Source organism: Varanus komodoensis, unplaced genomic scaffold, assembly GCF_004798865.1.
Source record: "Varanus komodoensis strain SLA01 unplaced genomic scaffold, ASM479886v1 scaffold22, whole genome shotgun sequence".
NCBI classification, from domain to species: Eukaryota; Metazoa; Chordata; class Lepidosauria; order Squamata; family Varanidae; genus Varanus; species Varanus komodoensis.
Genome location: NW_025335606.1, coordinates 16,744,777 through 16,771,272, shown reverse-complemented (window position 1 = coordinate 16,771,272; position 26,496 = coordinate 16,744,777). Strand labels below are relative to the sequence as shown.

The following is a 26,496-nucleotide window of genomic DNA, read 5'->3' as shown; positions in this document are numbered from 1 at the left end:
TTGTAGAGGTAAGGAATGATAACAATGAAATATTAATAAATGATAAATTTGAAATATCCAGCTACATCTTCAGTTATAGGCTTCTGCTCTTGAAATAACAGCAGTATCCTCAGCAGGGTGATCTGAACTTGACAGTAAAATTCTCCAGTTAGAAAGTCCACATACACGGACCTGTGAATATGTGAAAAAGTATTGGATTAAAATACATAAATGGCTTGAGGAAATGCTACAAAACCCCTTAGCTTTTAAACCTGAAATTTTCTTGTTAGGCATCATACTGGAAGATATTAGCAAACAAGAAATGTATTCGATGTTACATTTAATCACAGCAGCGAGGACTGCGCTTGCTCCATACAGGAAGAGTGAGGAATTACCCACCGAGCAACTGATTTTAAAAAAGATTCTGGATTGTGCAGAAGTGGACAGATTGACTCTATCACTGAAGGAGAAAGAAGATACTGACTTCTATCAGACTTGGGACCTTTTTTATGATTGGCTGGAGAAACGGCTTGGCTTAGATTTAAAGATGTTTTTAAATTTTTATAAATCGATTTGAATATGACTATAGAATGTTAAACAGATATGTAGTAGGGGGCTGACCCAGTACGTCCGATGTATTTGATTATTGATGATTTTAGTTTTAGTTTAAAATTTTAATAAAAATCTTTATTAAAAAAGTCCACATACACCAGATGAACTCTTGTTCCAGCTACATTTGCCTGAAATCTTAAGATGCAGCTTTGAGGGTGATTTAACACATGAAGCTTAAAGATACAGCCTCTCACTCCCTCTCATCAGCTTCGTGATACTGGCTTAACATCTACATAGCTCGGAACATTTACTTGCATTTTCAGTGCCTCTCCTCTCCTTGTCTTCTACATTAACAACAATCAGATATTAACTTAAACAGGCTCAACGGCAGATTAAGCCCACTGTAGGAGAAACCCCATGACGTGTGCCTGTAAAAGTCTGCCTGAGTGTTCCCTTGAGATTCAAAGAGTTCAAAGCATGACCCATTTGGGGCTAGGGGTTATTTCCAGTGACCCCAATCCAGCAGAGCACAAGAACCTCCTCTGTCTCTGCACATGCTGCTGTGTACATCCGACATGCGCATGGACGGAATGGGATGCGCTGGGAGATCACTGGGCAGCCTGCAACAGATCAGCGACTGTGTCCAACTCCCAATGGTTTAATAAGAGCAGCAACGAAAATGTGATTTCCCATCTAAATTAGGCTGCTGAAATCAGTAAGCTCAGGAGAAAAGCCTGTGTGAAAGGCTTTGTGTGCAAGTGTATTTCCTACCACTGAACACAACATCCTGGGCTGATCTGGTGCTCAGAGGTCCATTGGTCCGTAGTTCCATGTCCACCATCCTGAGTCATTCTTTTGCATTGGGAGTGGCTGGTTAACCTCACAGGTTTTATCCTGCCCCAGTGTACATAAAGCGTATCCAGGTGGATGTTTTGAAAAGGACATTCTCCTATTTGTACGACTGCCTGGCGACAGTGACACACACGCTGGTAACTTCCCGCCTTGACTTCTGTAACGCGCTCTACGTGGGGCTACCCTTGAAGACGGTCCGGATACTTCAATTGGTTCAAAATAGAGCTGCCAGGCTGCTGACGGGGACTGGGCGTTATGTTCACATGACTCCAGTCCTCCGTCAGCTTCACTGGCTTCCCATTGAAGTCCGGGCCCAATTCAAGGTGTTGGTGATGACCTATAAAGCCCTAAACGGCTTGGGTCCTGGCTACCTGAAGGAGCGCTTACATCCATATATGCCCAGCTGCCCCTTGAGATCAGCGGGAGAGGCCCTTCTCCAGGAACCCTCCATGAAAGAAATTAGGAGGGTAGGTACTCGGAGGAGGGCTTTCTCTGCAGTGGCGCCCAATCTATGGAATGCGCTCCCCAGAGAGGTCCGCCTGGTGCCGTCATTATTTGTTTTTTGGCGCCAGGCGAAGACCTTTTTATTTAAGCGTCATTTTAATTGTTAATATTATTCACTTATTTTATCTGGCCAGGGCGACTTATTTTATGTTGTTATCTTTTGTATTTTAATTTATGTTGTGAGCTGCCCCGAGGCTTCGGCAAATGGGGCAGCATAGAAATGTTTTAATAAATAAATAAATAAATAAATAAATAAATAAATAAATAAAAATGATCCTCTATTTAAAGTCCTCTCTAAACTCCAGTTGAACTTCAAAATACCATTTGATGCAAGGACTGCACCTTGACCTTGCCCATCATCCGCACCTGGATAGCCGACTGAGCAAGGTACATGGGTTGCTTGGCAATTTGGTGGGAAATTTCATGGCCCAACTCTTCCTTTTGATAGATTTTTTAAAACCTTTATACTGGACAGAGATTCAGACAGAATATGGGTTCAGACCAGAGGACTGTAAAAGAGATCATATGGCCACCCTATTACTTAAGGAGTAGCAACTGAAGATCCCACTGTGTAAGCCCAGGCAGAATGGCTGTACATTTGGCCTATAGATATAAAAATTTTCTCTCCTTTTTTGTTGTCTTTTTTGGAAATAATTTGATAAAATTGCAAATCTATCTGCTTCTTTAAATCCACCCACTAATTCCATTTCCCATAAACAGCTTTGTCACCCACCAACCTGGTCTAATTCCATTATGTCTTGAATCACCATGCAAAGTTCCCATATTGCTGGTTATTTGTGATGTAAATAAAAGACAGCTTTGTTGCACTCTCTCTCTCTAGTCATATAGGAGAGAATTAATAGGAAGAGGAGGCTGGCAGGTGGTGCTTAAACTACAATTCTTTCTCTTCTGTGACAAGTGTCTTTTGCATCTCCAAGGAGACAAGCTGTTCCTTTCTGCCAATGTCCCTAGAAAAGGAGGAATCCAAAGCAGCGAATGCACCAAGTTGGAGCATCTCGCCCTGCTAAGTCACTCAAAGGACCATGGATCAACACCTTTAGTCAAGAGAATAATGTGCAGATGGGAGTGAACATGAAAGCAACTGAAGTGCAATAGACCGCATTTTTACGTTTAAGCCTTGTGCATAAGGCATTGGAAAGAGACCAGACATCTATGCTCATGGATGTTCCCTTGTGGTATTTGCATGCACCAAGTTGCAAAAGAACAGTCTGGGAGCGATGCTCATTCCTAAAAGGCAGGCCTCTGTCTTGCAGCTCTGTGAAGATTTTCTTGGGATGGACTGTCAAAACTTTACCAAATATAATACGTTCCATATGCCTTGTCCCCCCACCTTTTCCTTTTATTTCCTTTCTTTTTTGAAGAACACATTTTCAAAGCAGCAAATGTTTTGACGGCTCGGCTTGTGGAGGGCCTGAATGCTGTTATGCACATCGTTTAGCATTTCACAAGGCCCCCACTGTTAAATTCTGGGAACGGTGCCAGAGGGACTTACCTAATGTTGAATTAACTAGCTTCGAAAAAGAGAGCAAGAGGTTTGGGGTGGGTGAAGGCAGTGGAAAAGCGAGAACTCTTAACTATTGTGCTGCCCTAAAGCATATCTGGAATTTGAACATTTCTTCCCAGCACCAGGCAGTTTTCTGGGATGCAGGAGAGAACTGGGTTTGGTGCCTTCTGGCAAATGCAAACTGGAGAATTTCTCCCCCGTTCCTAGTGAGGCAAGCTAGCAAGCATTTTGTCCCTCCTCTGATGCAGAATGTTTCAGCCTCGCCAAGTGCCATCAGAACACTAAGGGAAGGAGGTGAGAGGGCCTTGCTCTCCCACATTCTCCACATTTTCAGTGACCTATGGGCTGAGCAACCATACGGCCACCAGACAGTCTCCATATGGCTGACAGGATTTTTTGTATTACCAGCTACGAGGTCAGCATATTGCTCTGAACTCGTAGCTGGGAGTCCACACTTGAATCCCCCTCTTGACCCCTCATGGCTTGTGCAGCAAGAACCACATCATCTGCTTCTCCAAGATCATAAGCCCAACCTTGGAGAAGGCTTTTGGGCACATGCCAAGGCATGGGGAAGGGAACAGACAGACACCAAAAGGCAAGGCATCCTGGTGGCCCTTCAGCCTCCTTCACTCCTGCTTCTAAGTACCACACTTACACAGCCAAACACCCTAACCCTACGCTGCACAGGATGCCCACAATTCCCCAAGTTTGAGGGGTTATGGGTAGAACTGTGACAAAACTCATCAGAATCCATGCCTCTAACATTCATGAACTTCCTCTTGGCTTGGACCAATCTTAAAAAGCAAGCCGAGCCAAGAGGAAGTCCACAAATGCTCATGAAACAAAGGCCACACAACTGACAGCCTTCTTCTGCATCATGTGCAAAGCTGGCTGCATGTGGTGTGGAAGAGGGGTCCTGCTTGCACAGAACATGGGACTCGGAGCATGAAGAGGGATGCTGCTTGCACAGAACATGGGACTCGGAGCCTGAAGAGGGATGCTGCTTGCACAGTTCCTCTTCTTGCTGATGACAGAGTGCAGGACATGGAATAACCAATTCAAGTTGGGACAACCCAGATTCAGGCTGGCCATCAGGAAAAGCTTCCTCACGGTCAGAGCAATACGGGAGTGGAACCAGCTGCCCAGAGAGGTGGTGGGCTCTCCCACACTGGAGACATTCAAAAAGGAACTGGACAGCCATCTGAATGGGATGGTGTAAAGTTGTGTCCTGCAACAGCAGCGGGTTGGACCCAATGCTTCATGGCCCCTTCCAACTCTGCTGTTCTATGATTCTGTTTCTATGAACTTGGACCTGGGGACACACCAAACAGACTGGAGCCTGGGAGCTGAAATCCAGTGGATTCCTACCCCCAGCAGACTCCTCACACATCCCTAGTTATGGGTAGCATCACAGAATTGCAGATTAACTGGCTGTCACAAGTAGCATTTGTAAAAGAGCTCCATAACAAAACAGGTTCCAGAGTGGTGATCTGTAAAAGGGAAAAATAAAAATAAAAACCAGAATGACAATTGTAAATAAGTGACTAGTCAATCAGGGGAGATTTCTTAAATTAAAAAGTCTTCAGCAGGTTCTGGAAACAAACCAATGTCTAGGACTGATTTCAAATCCAGACATATCAAACAGCCAATCAGCTTAAACTCAGAATTTTAATATAGATTCTGTATTCTATATTAATGGCCAGACATCATTTAAACCCCTTTTGGTGCAGAAATATCAGCTGGAATGCTAATGTGAAGGTTTCTATGCCCTGTTCTTTACAACAATGGATAGAGTATGGAAGGAAAACCAGACAGGATCTGATTTATCAGGGTGTTAACGTGGTCAAAAATGCAATGTAAATAATGGTGGTTTCCTTCTGCTGGCAAGAGTCCCCCACCCTTGCTAAATCAGCAATAATTCGTGGAAAAGAAAAAAGACAAGGAACTAGAGAATAAGCAACTATTCATTGACCTAGAAGTGTCAAGTCAATCTGTGACTTACAGTTACTGATGCTGTGTGCTGATGTATGGCAAATAAGCCGCCTTGAGACGCTTTTGAGTATAGGACAGGGTATAAATGTTTTAAATAACTAAATACATAACTTAAATGAGATACAGTGGCTGGGTTCAGGCAACACAGCAAGTCGTGGTGGTTTTTTACCATAGTTGGTCTTTGGTGTTGTCTGAACCCAGTCACAGTATTTCACCATAGTAATTCTGGTCTTCAGACACCATGCTAGGAAACAATAGTTTGGTCTATGGTTTCTCTGTACCACCGTGTCTCGTAATGCTGTCTGAACCCAGGATCATGGTTTTTACACTCCTGGCATGCAACTATCCCAGAGTCCTTTGGAAGGAGTCACAATGCAGGAACTGCTCCAGCCATCCATCTTCATATGTGGACCAATGAGGAAGAGGCAAGCAGCATGGGAAGGGGACGATGTACCTTGGGATTGAATTTCATATATCTTATCAGTGGCTGATAGATATATGCCAAAAGTAGGAAGACTGTGTGGAATGAATGGAAACCATGATAATGTAGAAAAGAGTTGATTATCAGGTTGATCATGGGTTGTTGTTTTTTTAAAAAAACTGTAAACCATGATAACCATGCATACTTGTCGTGTTGTGTGAATGCAGCCAGTGCCTGAGTTCAGATGTCACACTAAACTATAATTTAGCTTTTACAAGTCGTGAATGAGCCAAGACTCCTCACCACCCAGGCCTCTGTGCTTTCCCTTCCCTCCTCACTTTTTCTTCCCCTTTCCCCCTCTACAGCTTGCCCTATCACCCAAACCTGGGAAACTGTGGTTAAGGCTAACTATGGCTAATTTCAAACAAGCTAACTTCTACATGTGGTTACAAAACAGTCTTCTTTAAATGAACCACAATTAAGATTAGTCACAGTTTCAGCGTTCCATGCCATGGCAGGCTGAAGTGAATCAAAGGCAGAAGTTTACAACATCATTTTGTAGCGGAAGTAGCAGAAGCTGGGGCTGGGGAGGCAAAACTTGTGCTCATTTTGGCAAAATGCAGTTTACCATGACATCTGAATACTGCTGAGTCAGCACAACTTCAATGTTCTCAATTAAATCCCAAAAGGTATGGGGCAAAAGGGTAAGATCTGAACTGTCTTGTTCACAGATAGATTTTTGGCTCAAAAACCTAGAGTGCTTGCTATAGAACGGTCTATAAAAACAAATAAATCAAGCAAGCAAGCAAACTGAGATACTCTAATGCAGGTGAGCAAGCTGCAGGTCAAAAGAATGCAACAGAAAGATCTCTCTAAAGGCTTGTTGCATGTTAACTTTGCAGTGGGAAGTTCACATCCTGCATACACTTATCTGACATCTTACTAAGTAGCAAGGATGAGTTGTCTCCTTACTGGAGCTGGCCAGACATTCCTTTCTTAAGGAGACTGCTGGTTAATGATCCAGGATGGTCAGTTGATCTTTCCTCAGTGGGGGCTAATGTTTAACAATATCTCAGCTGTCTGTGTTTCTGAATAAGACACCAATCAAGTTTTGAAGCAGCAGTTTCATGGTCAGAAGAACAGAAACACTTGGAGACAAGGGCTGGAGCAAGCTAACGATGGAGATAAAGCTTGTAGGGACTCCTCTTTAGGGATTTGTCTTGTAGGACTGTCATTCACCTACACCCACGTTCTTCCTGTCTATCTCTTAATAAAAAAAACATTACAAGGGCTTCCTAAATCTTAAGGGGTCTCTCACTCAGCCCTGTAGTGGCACTCCTAGAATGTCTGACTGCCAAACAGAATGTGGTTCACATAAATATGAGATCTGGGATATTTGGATGCCAGTACATCGTTCTCTCTGGTGCTCACATTCTGGTCACAAAGCCCTGCTTTTATCAGGCCTCTTTTTAGAGAAGCAAAAGCAGCACTGGAACTGCTTCCTTCAGGGTTGAATATATTTCACGTATACAAGCAATGAAATACTTTAGATGATCTGCCTGCCAAGGATCCATTCTAGCCCCTATATCTTTCTCCAGACTGTGGCCATTGGAACAGATCTCAGCCTTCTTCCCTTTATATATTCCCACCAGGCCTCCCTTATTACTTAGAGCCTAAACCTGAAACAACTAAGTCCCATAATAGACTTCAATAAAATATTCAAAAATAATAATAATCCTGAACCTAGTGCACAATTTCTATTTCTGATTGTGAAGGAAATGTAGATGTGTCAAGGACCAAACATGTATCTGTCATAACTTGCTGACATGGGAATTGGTAAGGCAAAGGCAGGGCATATGTATCAGGAAGACTCAACCATCAAAACCCTAATTCCATTGAGACACCAGCCAAGAAAAGCCCACACTCTAGGAAAACATTCCCAGAGCACGGGTGGCCTAAAAGGAGTCCAACCACATGGGGATACCCTTGGCCAAGAAAAGCTGTACTTGGAGGACTTCGAAGCCCTACCCTTGCTGATCCTGGTATGTATGGGCTGTGCTCGGCTGCTCCGGCCATGAAGCGATGATTATCTTGTGACACAGCTCAGTTCTGGCTCACCACATGCTGCGGTTCCCGTTTGCTGCAAAGCCCAAATGCCTCCATCCTTCCTGCTGTATAGTGTCACTTTCTGTGAATCTTCATCACCTGTCTTAGATTCCCTGGCCCAAAATTATGGGAAAATGCAGTTCTTTGGAAATCAGACCTGTGTTTGTGACATTGCATCCATATTCCTTTGGTGAAGTCAACTAAGCTCCTTCTTGCAGTACATAGTTAAGCTTTGGGATTTGGCATCACAAGATGTAGTAATGCCCACCAACTTTGATGGGATTAAGCATTCCGATAAGAACCACCCTGCTGAATCAAACCAAGCATTCGTCTTGTCCTCTCTTCTGCTCACATACTGACCAGTCAGCTGCCTGTGGGGAAACCCCAAGTAAAACGTGAGTCCAGTGGCACCTCCTAGTTTATTATAAGTCCATGGCAAGCAATGCAGTTCCTCTGATTATAATTAAATAAACAAATAAATAAAGTGTTCAATGACATGCTTACATTTGAAAAATGTACATGAAAATATGCATCCTTTTGAGGGGGGGGACAGCACAAATGTGTTTCCGTCAATGGAAGAGGGAAGCACACAGTTCAAAGATGCACACAGTTGATATATATATATTTAGGAAATGTACACAAAAATACACATGGGTTTTCCTGCAAAAACAGCCCCACCCCACCCCACGGCTTACAATCCAGTACAGGCTCTAGGCAGAACAAGCTTTAACTGGGAATTCAAAGCACGTCAGTGAACTCGATTTTTGCTGATTCACACATCCTTAGATGTGCGCTCATGCCAAACCCCACGTCTTCCCCTGGCCTGCTACCCTCTTTCCTCCTCTAATGTCCAGGATGCACTGAACTCCAGGTGGTCAGACAGTGGCCATTTTCCATTTCCAGCACATACTCTGCAGTCTGCCATTCATGCAGCCTACCAGCCTGTTAGCACTGCCTGAAGCAGCTCCACCTTCATCCAGACACACAAAGGGACATTGGCGGCCTTGGCTGCTGGCCTCCCAGTAACCTCTACACTTCTCAGCTTGTGTTTGCACAATCCCAGGTTGATCCACCGACTGCTTTTTCCTCTAATTTCACCATCCTAGCTGTTAGGAGCAGTCACCTGCTGAGTTCAGCGTGAGCAACACTGAGAGCAGCTTTCCAGAGGGATCTTTTCCAGCTGAAGCTGGGAAGGAACAGGATTTGAGATCTTATGTAGCCCAAATGCTTTACCACTAATCTGCAGTATCTCACCTCCCAGGGACACCATTGTCAGGCAGTCCTGCTGGTAGCCTCCTTTGCCTTGGTGCCATGCCCCCTGCCCCTAAATCTCCCCCTCCTGTAGTTTCCCTAAGGATGTGCCAAAGCTTTATTAATAGACATTATGCCAGGATGCCCACCTGCTCCTCCACCACTCTCCACCGTCTCCCTGGATGGATGGATGGGTGATTGTCTCTTCCTTCCTTTTGTCCATCCTTCTGTCTTGCGTTGCCTTGCCTTGCTGATAATCATTGATACATCCCAAAACTCTAAAAAAACTGGCAGTGAAACACCTTTCCATTTGAGCAGTTTGGAAAGAACTCATGATTGCTGCAGAGTGGTGGTGTCTAACTTAACTCCATTGGCACTAATGTTATAGTAAACAAAGATCACTTCGTTACTACACTTGGTAACCATGATGGTCAAATGCTGCCCCCCTCCCTCAGTGCTTCTTGCAACAGCTGTCCAGCCTCTCTCCAAATACTGAGTCACTAAAATCCCACACCCTTTCTCCAGTACTGGTTCAAAACATGGAACATGCTTATATAATCAGTAAACCCACAATGCCACATGCAAAACCATTGCTTATAGTGATGATATGATAGAATATCATCATTCATCACTGGTTCACTAAGAAAGAGCTTCAGATTTTGGAAAGAGAGAGAGAGAGGGAGAGGGAGAGAGAGAGAGAGAAGTGTATGTGATTTCTGTTCTTTCCAGACTCTTGGAATAGCATACAGAAAAGGATTATGAACTTTGATTTCACAAGCTGCACTTCCTATATCAGGTCATTCTGAATTTAAACTCCACAAGTTTTCAATAAGAAAAACAATTCATAACACATGCAACAATCGTTAACTAAATGACTGATCCCCCTCCAGAGGACCGCAGGGTTTTCCTAAAGGTTCCAAATTCAAATCTGGAGTTCCACACTTGAATCCCTTCCCTCCACTCCCATTGCAATCAGCAGAGAAAGAACCCCAGTGGCTGTTGTTACAAGGTGATAAGAGATCTCAGAGGGAGGGTCCTGGGTGGAAGGGACAGGAGTAGAGCAGACTGGTGCCACTAGGACGCAAAGTATTTTGGTGGTGCTTCCACCCCCTTCCTGAAGTGCTGCACTTAGACAGCTGAAACCAGCTGTCCAGCAGCTTTGCAGAGTGGGAGAAGCACCCTGGAATCTGAATGTGGAGAGTCACGTGCAGTCCCACTGGTTTGCATTCTAATTTCATCAAGGGATCATATGCAATAAAATCTATCATAAAAGCCTATAATAAAAATCATCTACCATAAAACAAAGCAATAGAAACTTTGCACTAGCAGAAAGACACCATTGAACTTTTCTTTGAAATGGCTGTAATTTGTTCATGCTCTTTAAATGGAGTATACAGACATGGTCATTCAGAAATCATTGCATTGCAATGTTTTTCTGAGTTGTTGTCCTCTGTTTTTCATACCTAATTTATGGTGAATTTTCTTCCGCACGGTTGAGACATGAGCCTGCCCACACTGCTGAGGCTTTCTTGGACTACTCTACCTTTGATCAATAGCTTCTTGGTTGGCCATTTTATTACTACCTGTTCTGCATGGCCGGGGTTAGTAATGATTTGCCTCTGTTTTCAAGGGATGGGGTTAAATATTGCTTCCCATACATTAGTTTCTTTCCTTTCCCTCTTTAAAGAAAAAAAGAGGGAAAGAAACCAAGAAACCAACAATTGAATACCTACACTTCTTGAAGGAAATATTATCTAGATGAAAAGGCAATTCAGCTCTAAAGCCCCTGTTGCACTGAACAGGAAGCAATCAAATAGCCAGCGTCTACAGAGAGGAAACTTATGATTCACATTGGAAAGGATCTTTTCTGAATTGAACTTGCAAGTAAACTTTATAGAAAGGTTTTGGCCGCGGGGAAGGGCATGGCCATGTGGAAACTTTCATTTATGCCACTTCTAGTTAACTGTAGAAAAACATTTTGTCAACAGCACCGAACAGCTGGAATGTGGAAGCTGTATTGACTGTGCTTCCACTGTCTTGCATCGTTAACCTATTTAAAGTTTCTTCAAGTGGAAAATGAGGAAAGGACAGTCCAGTATCGGAGGCAATGTGGCTACACAGACTGGTTGCAGGGGAGCATGGGTGGAAGGGTGCAGACGCACTCAAGTCCTGATTGTGGGGCTGCAGGTTGGCCACTGTGTTAACAGGATACTGGCCTAGATGGGGTCTTGGTCTCAGCCCGCAGGGCTCTTCTGATGCCCTGTTGAAAATGGCATTAGCTTTCATGCTTTGAATGGCTTTCAAAATGGTGTCAGATTTAAAAATGGCATTAGCACTTTTTTTTAATCTTTGCACTGCTGCTGACTTTAACCTTGGATTGGTGTTTTTATATATATATTTCTATTCTAAAGGAGAAATAAAACTTATTTAAATTTAAGATGTTTCATTCTGGTTTCATTACCTAGGATCCATTTAGATGCCAGGAAGCACTTCCTGACAGTCAGGACCCCGAGGGTATGGAATGGGCTTCCACGGGATGTGGCTTAGGCTCCATCTGTGAGGGTGTTCAAAGATAAGCTAGACATGCACATGGTGGACATGTCGTGAGCGGAGCTGGCTGGAGCCGGGGGTCAGACTAGATGGCCCGGGAGACCCCACCTGACTCGCACTGTTTCTATGTTTCATTATGTTATTCTGTTTTACAATTTAAAATTTTTGTTTTGTGAACTGTCCAGAGAGCTTTGGCAGAAGATAGTATGGGACAGAATAGGTATGTAATATGGAGTCACCATATTTCAGTAGAATTTTATTTTAGCTGGTTTATATTTTGTATGTTGTCATGTTGTCAGTCTTTCAACAGAAAAAAAGAGACAGAAGGTGAAGAAGAAATCCAATCTGTTGTTTTTGTTAGTCTCTTAAAGCTGACCTAGAAGTAATTTTAGATAGCTTGAATAAACTGAGTTCATTAATAAATAGAGTTCATTTATAAATACGTAAATTGAGTTCATGAATTAAATCAATTGCTATCCTATGGCCACTAGTCATTTTCTAGGCTGCAACAGGATGATGCCAAGTCCCACATCCAACCTCAGGAAAGTGGTTTGCAGCTGGGGCTAGACTCCACATTTGGAGTGCCCCCCTCTGCCTTCAAAGCTGGCTGGGTTCTTCCCACACTGGCTATCGCTTCAAGCCACCAGGGTGACCTGAACCAGTGCAGTGGGGTGTTCTGGGACGCAGATGTCCATAATCCTCAGTTTGGAGGGTTGCATGCAGCCACATTGGATAGCATGTAAGAAGGGCACACAGCATTTCTATTCAATCTGTGAAAGCCCATCCAGTTCAGAGAATAATGTACGGTCCTCTTAGAGACGTGAAGCCTTTTAAATGCTAACCGAATGATGCATGACCTAGGGAAAGTCAAAGGCAGAAAAAGAAGAGGAAGACCAATCATGAGATGGATCATTTCCATGAAGGAAGCCGCAGCCCAGCGTTTTCAACGGCTGAGCAGGTCTGCCACGGACAGGATATCTGGAGGGCTCTCCTTCATAGGGTTGTCATAAATTGAAGATGACTTGATGGTACCTAACAATAGCAACAATATATATGGAACCAGATTTTCCATGAATGGCTCCAACTGGTGCCGGACACTTGAGGGAAAGCAGAAGATGGAGCCTGCAACCAGTCCACGCACAGAAGGTGGGCGGAGTGGCAGCTGAATCTTCCCTGACCTCCATGCTGGAGGAGAGCAGGCTTCCTGGCAAACAGACCTTGCTTCCGAACGTTCACTGCCACTCCTACCCCTCGGCAGCTGCCGCCCAAGGTGGCTCCTTCACTGTGTGCAATGGGGGGGCTGGCCCAGCCTTTCCTGCAGCTGAAGCAGCAGTGATTGCCCCAGCCTGGTGTCCGGATTCTAGCTGAATACACTGCTTTTGTGAAACTGGCCACCTCCTCGTGGCTGAGTGCCAGTTCCATGGTTAAGACCCATCCGAGTGGGACTGTATGTGGAATCTGCTCAGAGCTAGGAATGCGTCACATTCCCTGGGCTCAGCTCCTTGGATTCTGGTCCACTTTGTAGCAGCCTCGAGTTTGAGTTCCTGGTGAGCAAGCCCAGCATTCTGGGGGTGCTTGCCAGGCATCGAGCCCCAAGTGCTGTGCAAGCAATATCCTTCTTCAGTACCACCTGAAGCTGCCATCTGGGCTGCTGCAGCCGACACAGAAGGCTGCCAGTTGCACAACCAGGTTCCTCTTGGTCCAGCTCGCTTTGGAAGACCAGGGTGCGCATACGAAGAAGCCCACGGATGCTTGGAGGCAAAGATCCTGATAAGGTTGATCCATTCAACGGATAGAACCCTACAAACGCTGCATACAAGCCCTGCATATGGTGGCTTCTGTTTGCCTCTTTTGCACAATTTCCATGCCTTTCGCCAGGCTTGTTCGTTGTGGCCACTTTCAGGCCACTGTGTTGCTCATGCCAATCTTGTTGGCCTTGGTCAAGAAGTTTCCGACTTTTCAAAGGGTGGGGTACAAGGGACAGTAGATCGATTAATGTAGCATTATTGGTGGTACGAGGAAACAGGGGGCACTCTCCTCTTTAGGTTTTCTGGCTCCTTGTAATTCAGGTTCTCTTTGGTGCAATAGTGATGTTCAATATTCCATCCAGTCTGCTCTCTGGAATTTCCTGCGTGTAGTGATCTACCTGGATGTTTTTGAGTTGGGGATTTTGTTTTGTACTGTTTTGTTTTTGTCCTGAGTAGGTGGTGATAGTTAGGCCTTTTACCCTTGGTTCACCAGTAAACCCTAGAGGAAGAAGACTTCCCGTGTGACTAGGTTCAAGCTGTTTAGGAGCTATTCACAAGAGGCTGTTTTCTAGGCATTCGTGAGGGATATTTTTGTGCCTGAGGGCTACACTGGTTCAGGGCAAGCACGTCAGGCACATAAGAAACAGCCTCATACCCTTTGTCCATCCAGCCCAGATTTGTTGACACTGCCCAGGACCAGCTTTCCAAGTTGTCAGGCAGGATTCTTTCTTGCTGTGCTGGGAAATGTCGGGGATTGAATAGCACGCATCTTCTGAACGAAAACTGAGCACAGAGCTATGACCTTTTCCCTCACGTTAGCAGTGGGCAGAGCTGCACCCCCAAACAGCAGGGATATGTGCACATGCCATGCACATATGTACATGCATCCCTATCCACACACACACACACACACACACACACACACACACACACACACGAAGCATCTTTGTTGCTCAGGAAGGGCAGGAGCCTCCAAAGTGAAACTGCTTGGAACCATCCCTTCAAGCTGCTTGAAGTGGCTTGAAGCAGCACACAGAAGCCTGTGCAGCCTTACCTTTCCTGCCAGGTGATGCTTCCAGGCAGGGAGCTTCTGGGAGGAACAGCACCCTCTGCAGAATGGATGGAGGAGACTCCCAGACCACATCCAGCTCATGGGCTGAGGATTTCTGCTTCTGGTTTAGCAGACTGATGGATTGCCTTAAAGATGCAGATGGTGCTCATGTTTTACTGCTCTGCAGTGCCATAGCTCAGTGGTAGAGCATATGTCTGGCAGGCAGAAAGATCCCAGGTTCAGTCCATGAGCAGCATTAGCAAATGTGGAGCAGTTAAGCTGAAATCCTGTGCTAGCTTTCCACATGCATGGATATTTTTGATGTGGCACACCATTTGAACATTCCCCCATGTGCCTTTTCAGAGCATTTGAATTGGCTCTCAGAGTACTGTTTTCCCTATGTTGTTAAAACACTCCATTGTTTCCCGCTGCTGACTTGACGCATGAAGGTTTCATTCATTCCTGTGTTTGATCATTTAAGGATACAGAACAAAATCTGATATGCATGTGTTGGAAACAATACAATGCTTTTTTCCACAATAAGTCACAAGGACAAGTCCTGAGAAGCCAGTGTGCATTCATTCTCCATTGACAAAGCTTCAGCTGGTGACTTGAGCACTTGCTTTGGCTGGAAGGAGACTAAAAATGGAGCATTAGTGCCAAGATTATTTGCATGACCACAGCCTACAGAGCCTGTTTCAAAAGTGTGACATAGTCCATATTTTTAACCTCCTGTTATTATCTTGACCTCAAATGACAACAGTTCTTCATGCACCCTTCCAAATTCCAAAAAGGAACAGCTCTTCTTTCAAATATAGCCTGGAGTTTATCTAGAGATGAACCACAGAAAAGCAAGAGGAATTCTTTGCTGCTTGCAAGTATTCTAACAGGATTTTAAGATTGGCAGTTAGGTCTGCTTAAAAGAAGAAATGGGAAACAACTTCAATTACCTGTCCAAAATGTGGAATATTTTCAGCAAGCTAAGGATCAGAGAGCAGTCAAGAATGGTAATACCTGGTCACAAGGTACATGACCATTACTATTATAAACACAATTATAGGCTTCAACTTCCAGCTTATAACCTAACCATTAGCAATTGTCTAAGGGTTGGGGACAAATTCAGTTGCAAAGGCGGGGGGGGGGGGGATGTCTGGGTGTAATTCTTTCCCCAAGTCCTCTGCCAAGCAGGTCTAAACCAGCTCAAAATGGCTCAAAATGTTTTATCCTGTCCTGTCGCTGATCTGCATTGCAAATCTGTCTTTCCTTGCCTACACATTCATTCAGGCAGTGGTGAGGAGTCTTGAGGCATGCCCAGATCTAAAACTGAGCTGAAGATCAACCTTTCCTGGTGTTCTCCAGATGTTTTAGACTTCAAGTCCCAGCAGCCCCCGACTGCATGAATGGACAGGAATGCTGGGCTTTTCAAAATGTCTAGAATGCTCCTGGTGGATAAGGATGAATTATGATTACATTGAATCACATTCCACATTTTCCCTCTTATGAGGAACCCAAGGTAAGTTGTACAGCTGCGTTTCATCCGCACAACAGCAACCCTGTAAGGTAGGTTGGACTGAGAGTATGTGACTGTCCCCAGATTAGTAAGCTTCATGGGTGAGTGGATGCTTGAACTCAGATCTCAGAAGAATATAAGAAAAGCTGTGCTGGATCAGACCAAAGGTCCATTAAGTCCAGTGCTGTGTACACAGAGTGGCAAACCAGCTGCCCACAGGATCCCTCAAGCATGAAGGGCGCAGGGCCTCCTCCTGTGCACGCTCCTTGGCAACTCTGGTAAAGGGGGAAGTACACAGCCAGCAGACCAGTAGCCATGGATCAGCTCCTCCCTCATGAATCAGTCCAATCCCCTTTTAAAGCCATCCAGATTGGCAACCATCACCCCTTCCCATGGCAGCAAAGAAACAGAAGATCAGTGCAAAGAAATACAACACAAGAGACCTCTTCCAGAAGATCCAAGAAATCAAAGGGAAATTCAAAACTAGATTAGGTATGCTAAAAGAAAACTATTGGACCTGGAGAAAATAAAGAGAAGGTGGAAAGAATATTCAGAGTATCTGCATAGCAGAGATGAACAGATGACCAACTTCTTTGAAGAGGAATCCTGGGAAGAAGAGACTGAAATATTAGAGAGCAAAGAGACTTGCAAAGAACAAAGCACTTGGAGTAGAAGGATAGCAATAGAACGATTCCAAGCTGCAGAATTTCAATCAGTCCAAATCCAAACAAATATATGTCAGCAACTATGGAAAACAAAACAATGGCCCACAGACTAGAAACGTTCAAACTATATTCCAATCCCCAAGAAAGGAGATGCAAAAGATGCGGCAACCATGGGACCATTGCATTAATCTCCCAAACAAGCAAAGTGATGCTCAAAGTGTTGCAAAAAAGAAGGCTACCCTGTATGGAGCAAGAAATGCCAGATGTCCAAGTGGGATTACAAAAAGGAAGAGGCACTAGAGATCATATTGCAAATATATGTTGGCTACTAGAGCACACCAAAGCATTTCAGTAAAAGATCGGTCTATGGTGTATATATTACAGCAAAGCCTCTGACTCTCAAGAAGCTATGGATGGTCCTGAAAGAAGTGGGTGTGCTTCCACGCTTGATTATCCTGATGCACAACCTGTATCACAAACAAGAAGCTACAGTTAGGACAAAATGCAGAGAAAAAGAATGGCAAAGGTGCCAGACGAGGATATATTTTATCTCCCTTTTTGTTCAATATCAGTGAAGAACATAACATAAGAAAAGCTGGATTTTACTGGAATGAAAATTAGCAGCAGAACCAGGACTTTTTTTGTCATAGAATGCACCGGACCAGCGTTCCGGCACCGTTTTTTGACGGATTTTTCCAATGGAGTGATTTTGAATCGCCTGCAGGCTGCTTGTGTGTCCGTGCTGATTGTGAGGGTGCTGCTCGGCTTGGGACACTGCTCGTCTTGGGAATGGTGTGTGTGGTCGCACACTGAGTGCTTTCTGCCGGCGGCAACCATTATTTTTATGTGTGTGTAGAGTGACTGGCTAAGTGCAAAAGGTAAATACGTTCTTTATTTCAAAAAAAAGTTGGTGAATTGAAAATCTTTTTTAGTGTAAAAGTGTGACTCCAAGACATGAGTTCCGGCAACTTTTTTGTTTACAAAAAAAGCATTGAGAAGAACCATAGCTAATTTAAGATATGCAGATGATACTGTACTACTGGCAGAAAGCAGCAATGACTGGAAAAAACTCCTGATGAAAGTGAATATTAAATCCAGTCCACAGTCATCAATTCAAAGGGAGAGTACAGCCAAGAAATTCAGAGAAGACCGGGACTTGGAAGGAACTAGAAATGATCATCAAGCGTTAAGAAGGTTTCACTGCAGGCCAAGGCCAAGATCATCCACATTATTGCATTTCATATCATAATGTATGGGTGTGAAACCTGGACAGTAAAGAAAAATGACAAGAAGAAAATCGATGCATTCAAAACATGGTGCTGGAGGAGAGCTTTGCAAATATCCTGAATCAACAGGAAGAACAAGTGGGTCCTGGATCAAGGCAAGGCAGAGCTTCCCCTAGAAGCAAAAATGACAAAACCGGGGCTACCATACTTCAGACGGTCTTGAACATGGGTGAGCTGCATGGAACTGCCATGGACAGCACAGGGGGTGGGGGGCTTTCATTCATTAGCTGGCCATAAATCAGAGATGACTTGGTGGCACAAACAAGCTGGGGGCTTGGCCATGGGGATCGTTATGATGAGCATCTACACTTCAGCATAACCTGTGCACTGATGTCTACATTGGCCAGGGTTGGAGGTAACATTTCTCCCGACGTTGCCTTTATTATCCCTGGATCATGTTCACATCTGACATTTTGCAGCAATCCTGGTTGCTATCTCAGGAGCTTTGTCTGGAGAAGCGGAATTCTTCACGGGTGTTCTGTGATGTCAGCTGCTGCTTGCAAAACCACAGGGCTGCCACCCAGCTGGTCTTGACAGCAAGAGGCTTTCTCTACATTTTGGATACAAGTCTTTCTTAATAAGGCCTGGGTGGAACTATGGTGAAGCAAGACAACTGCCTGGCCCAAAACTTGCCTTCATCTGGCACAGCTTTGTGGCAGAAGTCAATTTGCAAATATGCTGCTTGTCTTGGCTGTTGCATGAAGCTCGGGGCTCAAGGATGGCTCACCCTCTTTGCTGATCAAGCCCTGCCTTGGTTCCAGCCAGTCAAGAGGAAGGAGCGGGGCATATCCTGATGCACGCCTCATGATGGCTGGGCCCAGGTTGGAGAAGATCTTGTCAAATCATGGCACTTCCTACCTTGGTGGGCCCTTGGACATCAGTTTCAATTTTCTTCAGTATTTCAGAGCAACATATCAATGGTGGACGGCCTAGGATGCTCTATTTTGGAGAACTGCCAGAAGTTCATTCTCTTTCCAAAACCATCCTCTATTTGAAGAGCTGTGCAGTCAAGGTCTGATTTAAAGTAAAAGCACCAGAAAAGGCAGGATGGAGCCTTGAAATCGCCCAACAACTAGTACCTAGAGCTTTTCTAAGCAAGGCTTTTATTGAACACTCTTCTTTTATTACTCACAGTTGCTTGGGGGTGGTACAGATAACACTGCACTCTTCCAGGGTTGCTTCTGCTTTTGGAAGCCCAGTTTTGGAATAGGAAAAAGCAGTATTTTTTCACTCTGAAACAAAGTTCAAGTCTCCACTAGCATAATTGCATTATTCTGCAGTTCTATAGAACCATCTAGAATTTTTGAGGCAGAAAAACAGGAAAGGAAAAGCTCTTTGCATAGAGATCCAGTCTTCTTTCTGCAACAACCCAGTTCAGAAACCTCATTTAGAAAAGCTCCTAGATAGCAACAGACTGAGTAAGCATGCAGGTCACCTGGTCATAGTCTTCCTTGGTGAAAAGTATTTCTCTTTAAGTTATACTGTCTTCTATAACTCCAAATCAAATTTGCATTTCCAAATCAGTATTTCTTTCCTTGCAATGTATGGCTGTGAAAGCTGGACCATAAAAGGATTGAGGCCTTTGAATTGTGGTGCTGGAGGAGACTCCTGCGAGTCCCTTGGACCACAAGGCGATCAAACCGGTCAGTCCTAGAGGAGATCAACTGCTCTTTAGAAGGCCTGATGCTGAAGATGAAACTCAAATACTTTGGCCCCCTAATGACAAAGAAGGGCTCACTGGAGAAGACCCTAATGCTGGGGACAATAGATGGCAAAAGAAGAAGGGGACAGCAGAGAATGAGGTGGCTGGATGGAGTCACTGAGGCAGTTGGTGTGAGCTTGGGTGGACTCCGGGGGATGGTGCGGAACAGAAAGGCCTGGAGGAATGTTGTCCATGGGGTTGCGATGGGTCAGGTGCGACTTCACAACTAACAGTCTTCTTTCCTCTGCCTTGGGTGATGTTTTCCCATTAATTTGGCAATGCAGAAGTGGTTACTCTACTCAACCCCCCCTGCCCCCCTCCCCAGCCAGCTTAAATACATTGTAATTGTAATAGCCACCCAGAGTCGAAGTCTGGAAAATATATGCCTAAATTCCTTTTTACTTTGAGCCTTGCTGCCACCCTCCTCAACTTAGCAATGAAGTAGATGAAAAATCATTACTAAACAAAATGCACAGATCCTTCCTTTCTTTGAGGCATTCCTACCCTCATTCAATTTCTGTGTTGAGCAAGAACAGCAGCCTTCCTTTGCTCATATCCCTCCAAAAATACAACTTGTACAAAAGTTCTGTTTGTTCTTCACACTTTCCCAGAAATGAAAGTCACAGATTCTGTAGCAGGTTCAAGAGCAAAGAGCAACCATGGAGCTGTCTGGCCAAATCAGAATTTGTCCTTGCTGTTTTGAAATGTATTTCATAATAGGTCATGAACAAGCATCATCACACTTAGGGAGGAACAAAGCAATTTGTGACCGTTAGTTAAGGATCCACATGCCATAAATGGCATGTTAGTCTGAAAATGGACACACCCTCAGCCAAGTGTCAAGGTTACTACCCCAGCTCCTGAAATGGCCAGAAAAAGTCTTATCAAACTTTATAAACTGTCTGGATAGCTGTTTCCAAAATGGCAGTATAGAAATATTTTTAAAAAGCAAACAGATAAATACATTAGCCATTGGCCCTCTTTTATGGAGGGCAGTCTTCCATTTGAAAGGCTAATGGGGAACCATCCTTTCTTTGAAAGTCTAATTCTCATATAAAAATAGTAAATCAACAGAACGATTGCCCATCCACATTTAGCATTTGGACATCTGACCAAAAAGGCAGGCCCACCAGGCACCTGGTCACTCTCTCTATTGTTATAATATTAATATTACTTATGAATGCATCTGTACACATAGATTAGCAGGAATCACTTCTCAGTTTTTCAGAGGTACCTTTGCCCTTTTGAGTAATTCATAAGTGGCCACATTTAAGAAAGGATGACCAACAACTCTGCCCACCCCACCAACAAAAAACCCTCCCCTTCTTTGTGGACAAACCCAGTTGGGGCTATTATAGTTCATATTAATCTATGTGCGTGCATGGGCAGTCGTGCTCCCCACCCTTGAATCACTTTGCTATGTCGGCAGCTGCTTGGCCAAAAAGCCTGAGAGATGCACTGCCCTGGCACCTGGTATTATGCCCTGTCACTTTAAGAAGTCTGTCCGGAAAAGAGTGCATCCCTAGCTGGAATTGTTGTGCAGGCCAAGTAAGGATAGTGCCCCGAGGTCAGAAATTTCTGGCCAGATTCTCAGGTCACAGGTTAGCAGTGTGATTTAATCAGCCACATTAAATTGACCTCACAATTAGATTAGGCATGGCAATCAGCAGGTAGAAAAATATATGCCCCAGGCAGAGTTGCATACCTCTAATGGGTTGCAGAATTGGTGATAAGAAGGATAATTGGGCAGAGGTCACTTAGCCGGAACCTCTGGTGCAATCAGCTCCTGGCATCTCATTCTTTTATCAGTGGCTGATTCTGGGTTTAGCATCTGGGCTCTTCCCACCAAGGTCTTCATCCTATATTTTATTGTGTTTGTATTGTTACCCATTTTCAGTCCTGTACTTATGTTTATGAATTGATGCAGACTGGCAAGAAAACTTCAGCTATCAGGTGGTATAGAAATCAAATTGATAATAGTAACAATTCATGACCCAGTTGGTTCCTCCTCTTTCTCAGCGCCAAGAAATAGTGAAAGAAAACCTCTTGGTTGAACCTGGTGAACCAAACACAGCAGTCCAATTTGAACCGGAGTTGGTGTGGTATGCATGGATAAAGTGTCTGGCTGGGACTAGGAAGATCTGGGTTCTAGCACCCACTGGATGATAAAGTTCATTGGGTGGCTTTGGGTCAATCAGCAGCCTGCCTCACAGGGCTGTTGTGAGATACAAATGGAGAGGAGGGTCCTGGGAGGGAAAAAAAAATATAAGTACACCTCAGGAAACAATCTACATCTGCTATTCAGCCACAGGTAGAATTATAGAATCATAGAACAGCAGAGTTGGAAGGGGCCAAGAAGGCCATTGGGTCCAACTCTCTGCTGATGCAGGACACCAGGTTACACCATCGCACTCAGCTGACTGTCTAGTTTCTTCCTGAACGCCTCTAGTGTGGGAGAACCTTCAACCTCTCTAAGCAACTGGTTCCACTGCCATATTGCTCTGACAGTTAGGAAATGTTTCCTGATATCTAACCTGAATCTGGTTTGCTGTAAATTGAGTTCATTATTCTGTGTCCAACACTCTGGCATCAGTGAGAATTGATCTCCTCCTTCCTTTCTGTGACAGGCTTTCAGGAATTTGAAGAGTGCTATCATATCCCCTCTCAGTCTTCTCAAGGCTGAACATGGCCAGTTCTCTCAGTCTCTCCTCATGGGGCAGTGTTTCCAGACCCAGGATTAACTTTGCTGCCCTCCTCTGAACCCTTTCCCATTTTTTTGCATATTTCTTAAATCTTGGTGCTCAGAACGGGACGCAGTATTCTAGATGAGGCCTGACCAGTGCGGCATATAGGGGAACTACTGCTTCTTGTGATACTTCTATTAATGCATCCCAAAATACCTTTGGGCCTTTTTGAAGCTACATTGCATTGTTCACTCATAGTTAGCCTGTTGTCCACAATACTCCAAGGTCTTTCTCTTTTGCAGAATTGTCGAACCAAGTATTCCCCATCGTATCCATGCATTTGGTTTCTTTTGCCTAGGGGACTTGGCATTTGTCTCTACTGAATTTCATTCTTTTGCTTTCAATCTAGTATCCAAGCTTAGACCTTCCTTCTGTCTTCCAGGGTGATAGCTATTCCAGCTAGTTTTGTGTAGGTCTTTTGCATGGTGGTGTTCTGCTGCAGGATTAGGTGGTCCTTTATGAATTGCCAAAAAAGACAATATGAATTGCCAGAAAGCAGGACATGTATTTGCAATGAATGAATGAATGAATGACTATGGATATGTTAATGTATGTAAAAACTGCAAAATTTGCAAGTAATTGCTATAAGCAGGAAAAAATCTAGCTGGAGTGGCAAAGACAGGCCCAGGCATACCATGTGCCTTGTTCAGTCTGCCGTCCAAGTGCATTGGCAACTTCAGGTCCCTGCTGTCGCTTCTTATGGTTCATGGAACAGGGCCTGGACTGGTTAGCCCTTCAGTGTTGGATACGTTAAAACAGAAGTCTGTCCTCAGGGACTCCATCAAACAGGACCCTGCTCTCTGTAAAACTAGGATGCATTGTCACGGTATGCAGAATGCAGCTTCCGTTGCTTTGTGTAGCAAAGAAAAAAATAGAAAAATCTTCACATGGCTTATATTGCAACACTCTGCGTGTCTGCTCTAAAGTAAGCCCTTTGGCTTACTCCCAAGGAAAGGCACCCAGGATTGCAATTTTAGTGTCAAATGTACTATGGCTGGAACTTTGGCACAATGTCCCTAGAAGTCTCACTGAATTCAGTAAGGCTCACTCCCAAGTAAACATGCACATGATCTTGCTTTGCTTTGCTTTTTGCTTTCCCCCAGTGAAATGTTGGATGTGCAGGACTGCTGTGCAAATTCATATAATCAACATCACCACAGGATGGCAAGGCAGTAGAGATTTGCTGAAGGCAATCCTGAATGCATAATCTAAAAGCAAGAAAAATATTACTCTGAAAGCATATCATGTTGACATTGGCAGTGGCTACTGCTGAACAGCAGAGAAATACAGGATGCTTCTGCTGCTTCCCTTTCCTTGCAGAATACATTTTCTCTAGCGCTCTTCTTGGATGTATTCCCTTAAAGCCTTCTGTGCAAGCACAAACAGCCTGATGGAAATTAGATGGGTGCATTTCCCCAACAACACCACTTCCCCTGTCTGATTTAGCAGTTTCTTTTGCTGAATCAGGAGCAAATCACTCCGGCACACACATGTTTGAGATGGCAAATGGTACTCAGAGAAATTGGAGCATTTTGAAGTCTTGGGAAAGGGTATCTCTCACTAATAAGGGACAGCAGCATTTGGCAAAGAGAGGTCTGAAACCTTAAATGACTGCACCAGCTTCCTATAAAAGAACAATGGAAGTGGAATAGTCCAAGTGGAAGATGCAAAGCGGCCAAATCACTGGGACTAAGGCTCAGTTGAGAATTATTGGATCGGGCCCAACGTCAATAAATCATGCTCTAGTTAAGAATCGTCTTTGTGGGTGAGGTGAGGGGAAACGAATTATGTCACATGTCCCAATCAGACCTTGCAAAGCCATGGCCAAACAGTACACACTAGCAAGCGAAGCAGAAAGGGAGAAAGGTATAAAATTTCAGCCTTCACTAGCCTGGGATCCTCCAGGAGCTTGAAATTACAACTCTCATCATCCCTGACAATTGTTCACATGAGTAGACCTGATGGGAGTTCTAGTCCCAAACTTCAAGAAGAACCACATTGAGTGAGATGAACAATTACTCTGACCCAGCATAAGGTATCGGCGATTTCGTCAATGTTGAGATTCTCCAGTTTTGCTCCTGTTTTTTCAAGAGACTTTCCTGGTTGTTTGCTTCATCTTTTCTCTCCTTTTTATTTTTAAAGGGGAAAATGGGCTATTATTTCTGAAAGTGCTACTTCTACTTGCATATTTGTGGTAATCTATTACAGCACACCTCTCCCTAGAGTTTATGAAGTGGAAAATCAGGAAAGGGAAAGCTCTTTGGACATAGCTCTGAACACAGTTTGTAACAAACCCAGAAGTAGATACAGTTCTTAACAGTCTCCTGTGGGAAGCTCTTAGCACAACTGTCTAGCTTTCAGCTGGAAAGCTACTTTGCTTGCAGCACTTTCAAAAAGAGAGCATGAATACAGGACCCACCTCTGCCTCCCCCCTTACTGTCTTTCACGTCACCTCAGAGCAGTGATGAGAGTAGTGGGGGGACAATGAGATAAGCCAAACATGTTGGGAAAAACTCACCTAAGGATGCATCAAAGCTCCATGGAATCCATCTGTCTGGTATTTGTAGACTTCCTCTCGCGAGGGGCCCTGTCTTGGAAAGTGAGCCAAGCTGAGAAGACATCCACAAACACTTGTGGAGCAAGGCTGCCCAACTGGCAACCTTCTCCATTGCATGCAGCAGTATAAACCAAGTCCGACAGCCCCTCAAGTACTTGTAGAGCACTATCACATTTCTTCTCTTGCTGGGACTAAACATGCCCAGTTCTTTCAATCTCTCCTCACAGGGCTTTGTTTCCAGTCCCTGGATCATCCTTGTTGTTCTTCTCTGAACTCTTTCCAGCTTGTCTGCATCTTTCTTCAGCTGTGGTGCCTAGAACTGGACACGGTACTCCAGATGAAGCCTAACCAGTGCTGAATAGAGAAGAACTAGCACTTTACGTGATTTGGAAGAGATACTTCTGTCAATGCAGCCTAAAATAGCTTTTGTCCATTTTGCAGCCAGATCACATTGTTGACTCATGTTCAACTTGTGATTTACAATTCCAGGATCCTTCTCATTGGCAGTATTGCTGAGTCAAGTATTCCCCATTTTGTAACAATGCATTTCATTTCCCTTTCCTAGGTGCAGAACTTGGCATTTGTCCTGACTGAATGTTATTCTGTTGTTTTTAGCCCAGCACTTCAACCTGTCAACATAACCTTGAATGTTCTTTCTGTCTTCCAGGATATTATTGATCCCACCCAGTTTTCTGTCATCTGCAAATCTCATAATCATTCCCTGCACTTCCTCATCCAAGTCTTTCATGAAAACGTTGAAGAGCAGTGGGCTCAGGACTAAACCCTGTGGTATCCCACATGTTACCTCTCTCCAGTTGGAGAAGGTGCCATTGATGAGCACACTGTGAGTCCGATTCTGTAACCAACTGTGGATCCATCTGACTGTTGTTCCATCTAGGCCACTTTTTACAGGTTTGCTAATCAGAGTATCATGAGGCACTTTGTCAAAAGCTTTGTGGAAGTCAAGATAGATCATGTCCACAGCATTCCCACAGTCCATCAGGGAAGTTACCCAATCAAAGTCTGAATTCAGACTAGTCTGGCAGGATTTGTTCTTGAGAAATCCATGTTAGTTTCTAGTAAGCACTGCACTGTTTTCTAGATGTTTGAGATGCACTGTTTATACTCTGCTCCAGAATTTTCCCAGGGATTGATGTCAAACTGACTGGTCTGCTGTTCCCATGTGCTTCTTTTTTCCTTTTCTTGAAGATGGGGACAACATTAGGCCTTCTCTAGTTATCTGGCACGCCCCATCCTCCATGATTTCTCAGAGATAATAGACAGTGGTTCTGAGAGTTCTTCCACCAGCTTCATTATGACTCTAGGATGGAGTTCATTGGGCCCTGGAGATTTGAACTCATTTAATCCTATAAGATGATACTTGACCATTTGCTTGTCACTCTTGAGCTGCCATCCTGTTCCTTCAGCTTGTACTTCACCAAGAAGGTCACAGATCTTTTCAGAGAAGACTGAGTCAAAGTAGGAATTGAGCACTTCTGCC

General features: G+C 44.2%; 1 long non-coding RNA gene across 1 annotated transcript; it reads right to left on the bottom strand.

The window, feature by feature from the left end:
- LOC123023995 lies at positions 1-26,467 on the bottom strand. The gene is made up of 2 exons (XR_006414842.1): positions 24,957-26,467; positions 1-171 (listed from the first exon to the last, which is right to left on the bottom strand). It is a non-coding gene; the product is annotated as an uncharacterized LOC123023995 (long non-coding RNA).
- Between the last annotated feature and the right edge of the window lie 29 nt (positions 26,468-26,496).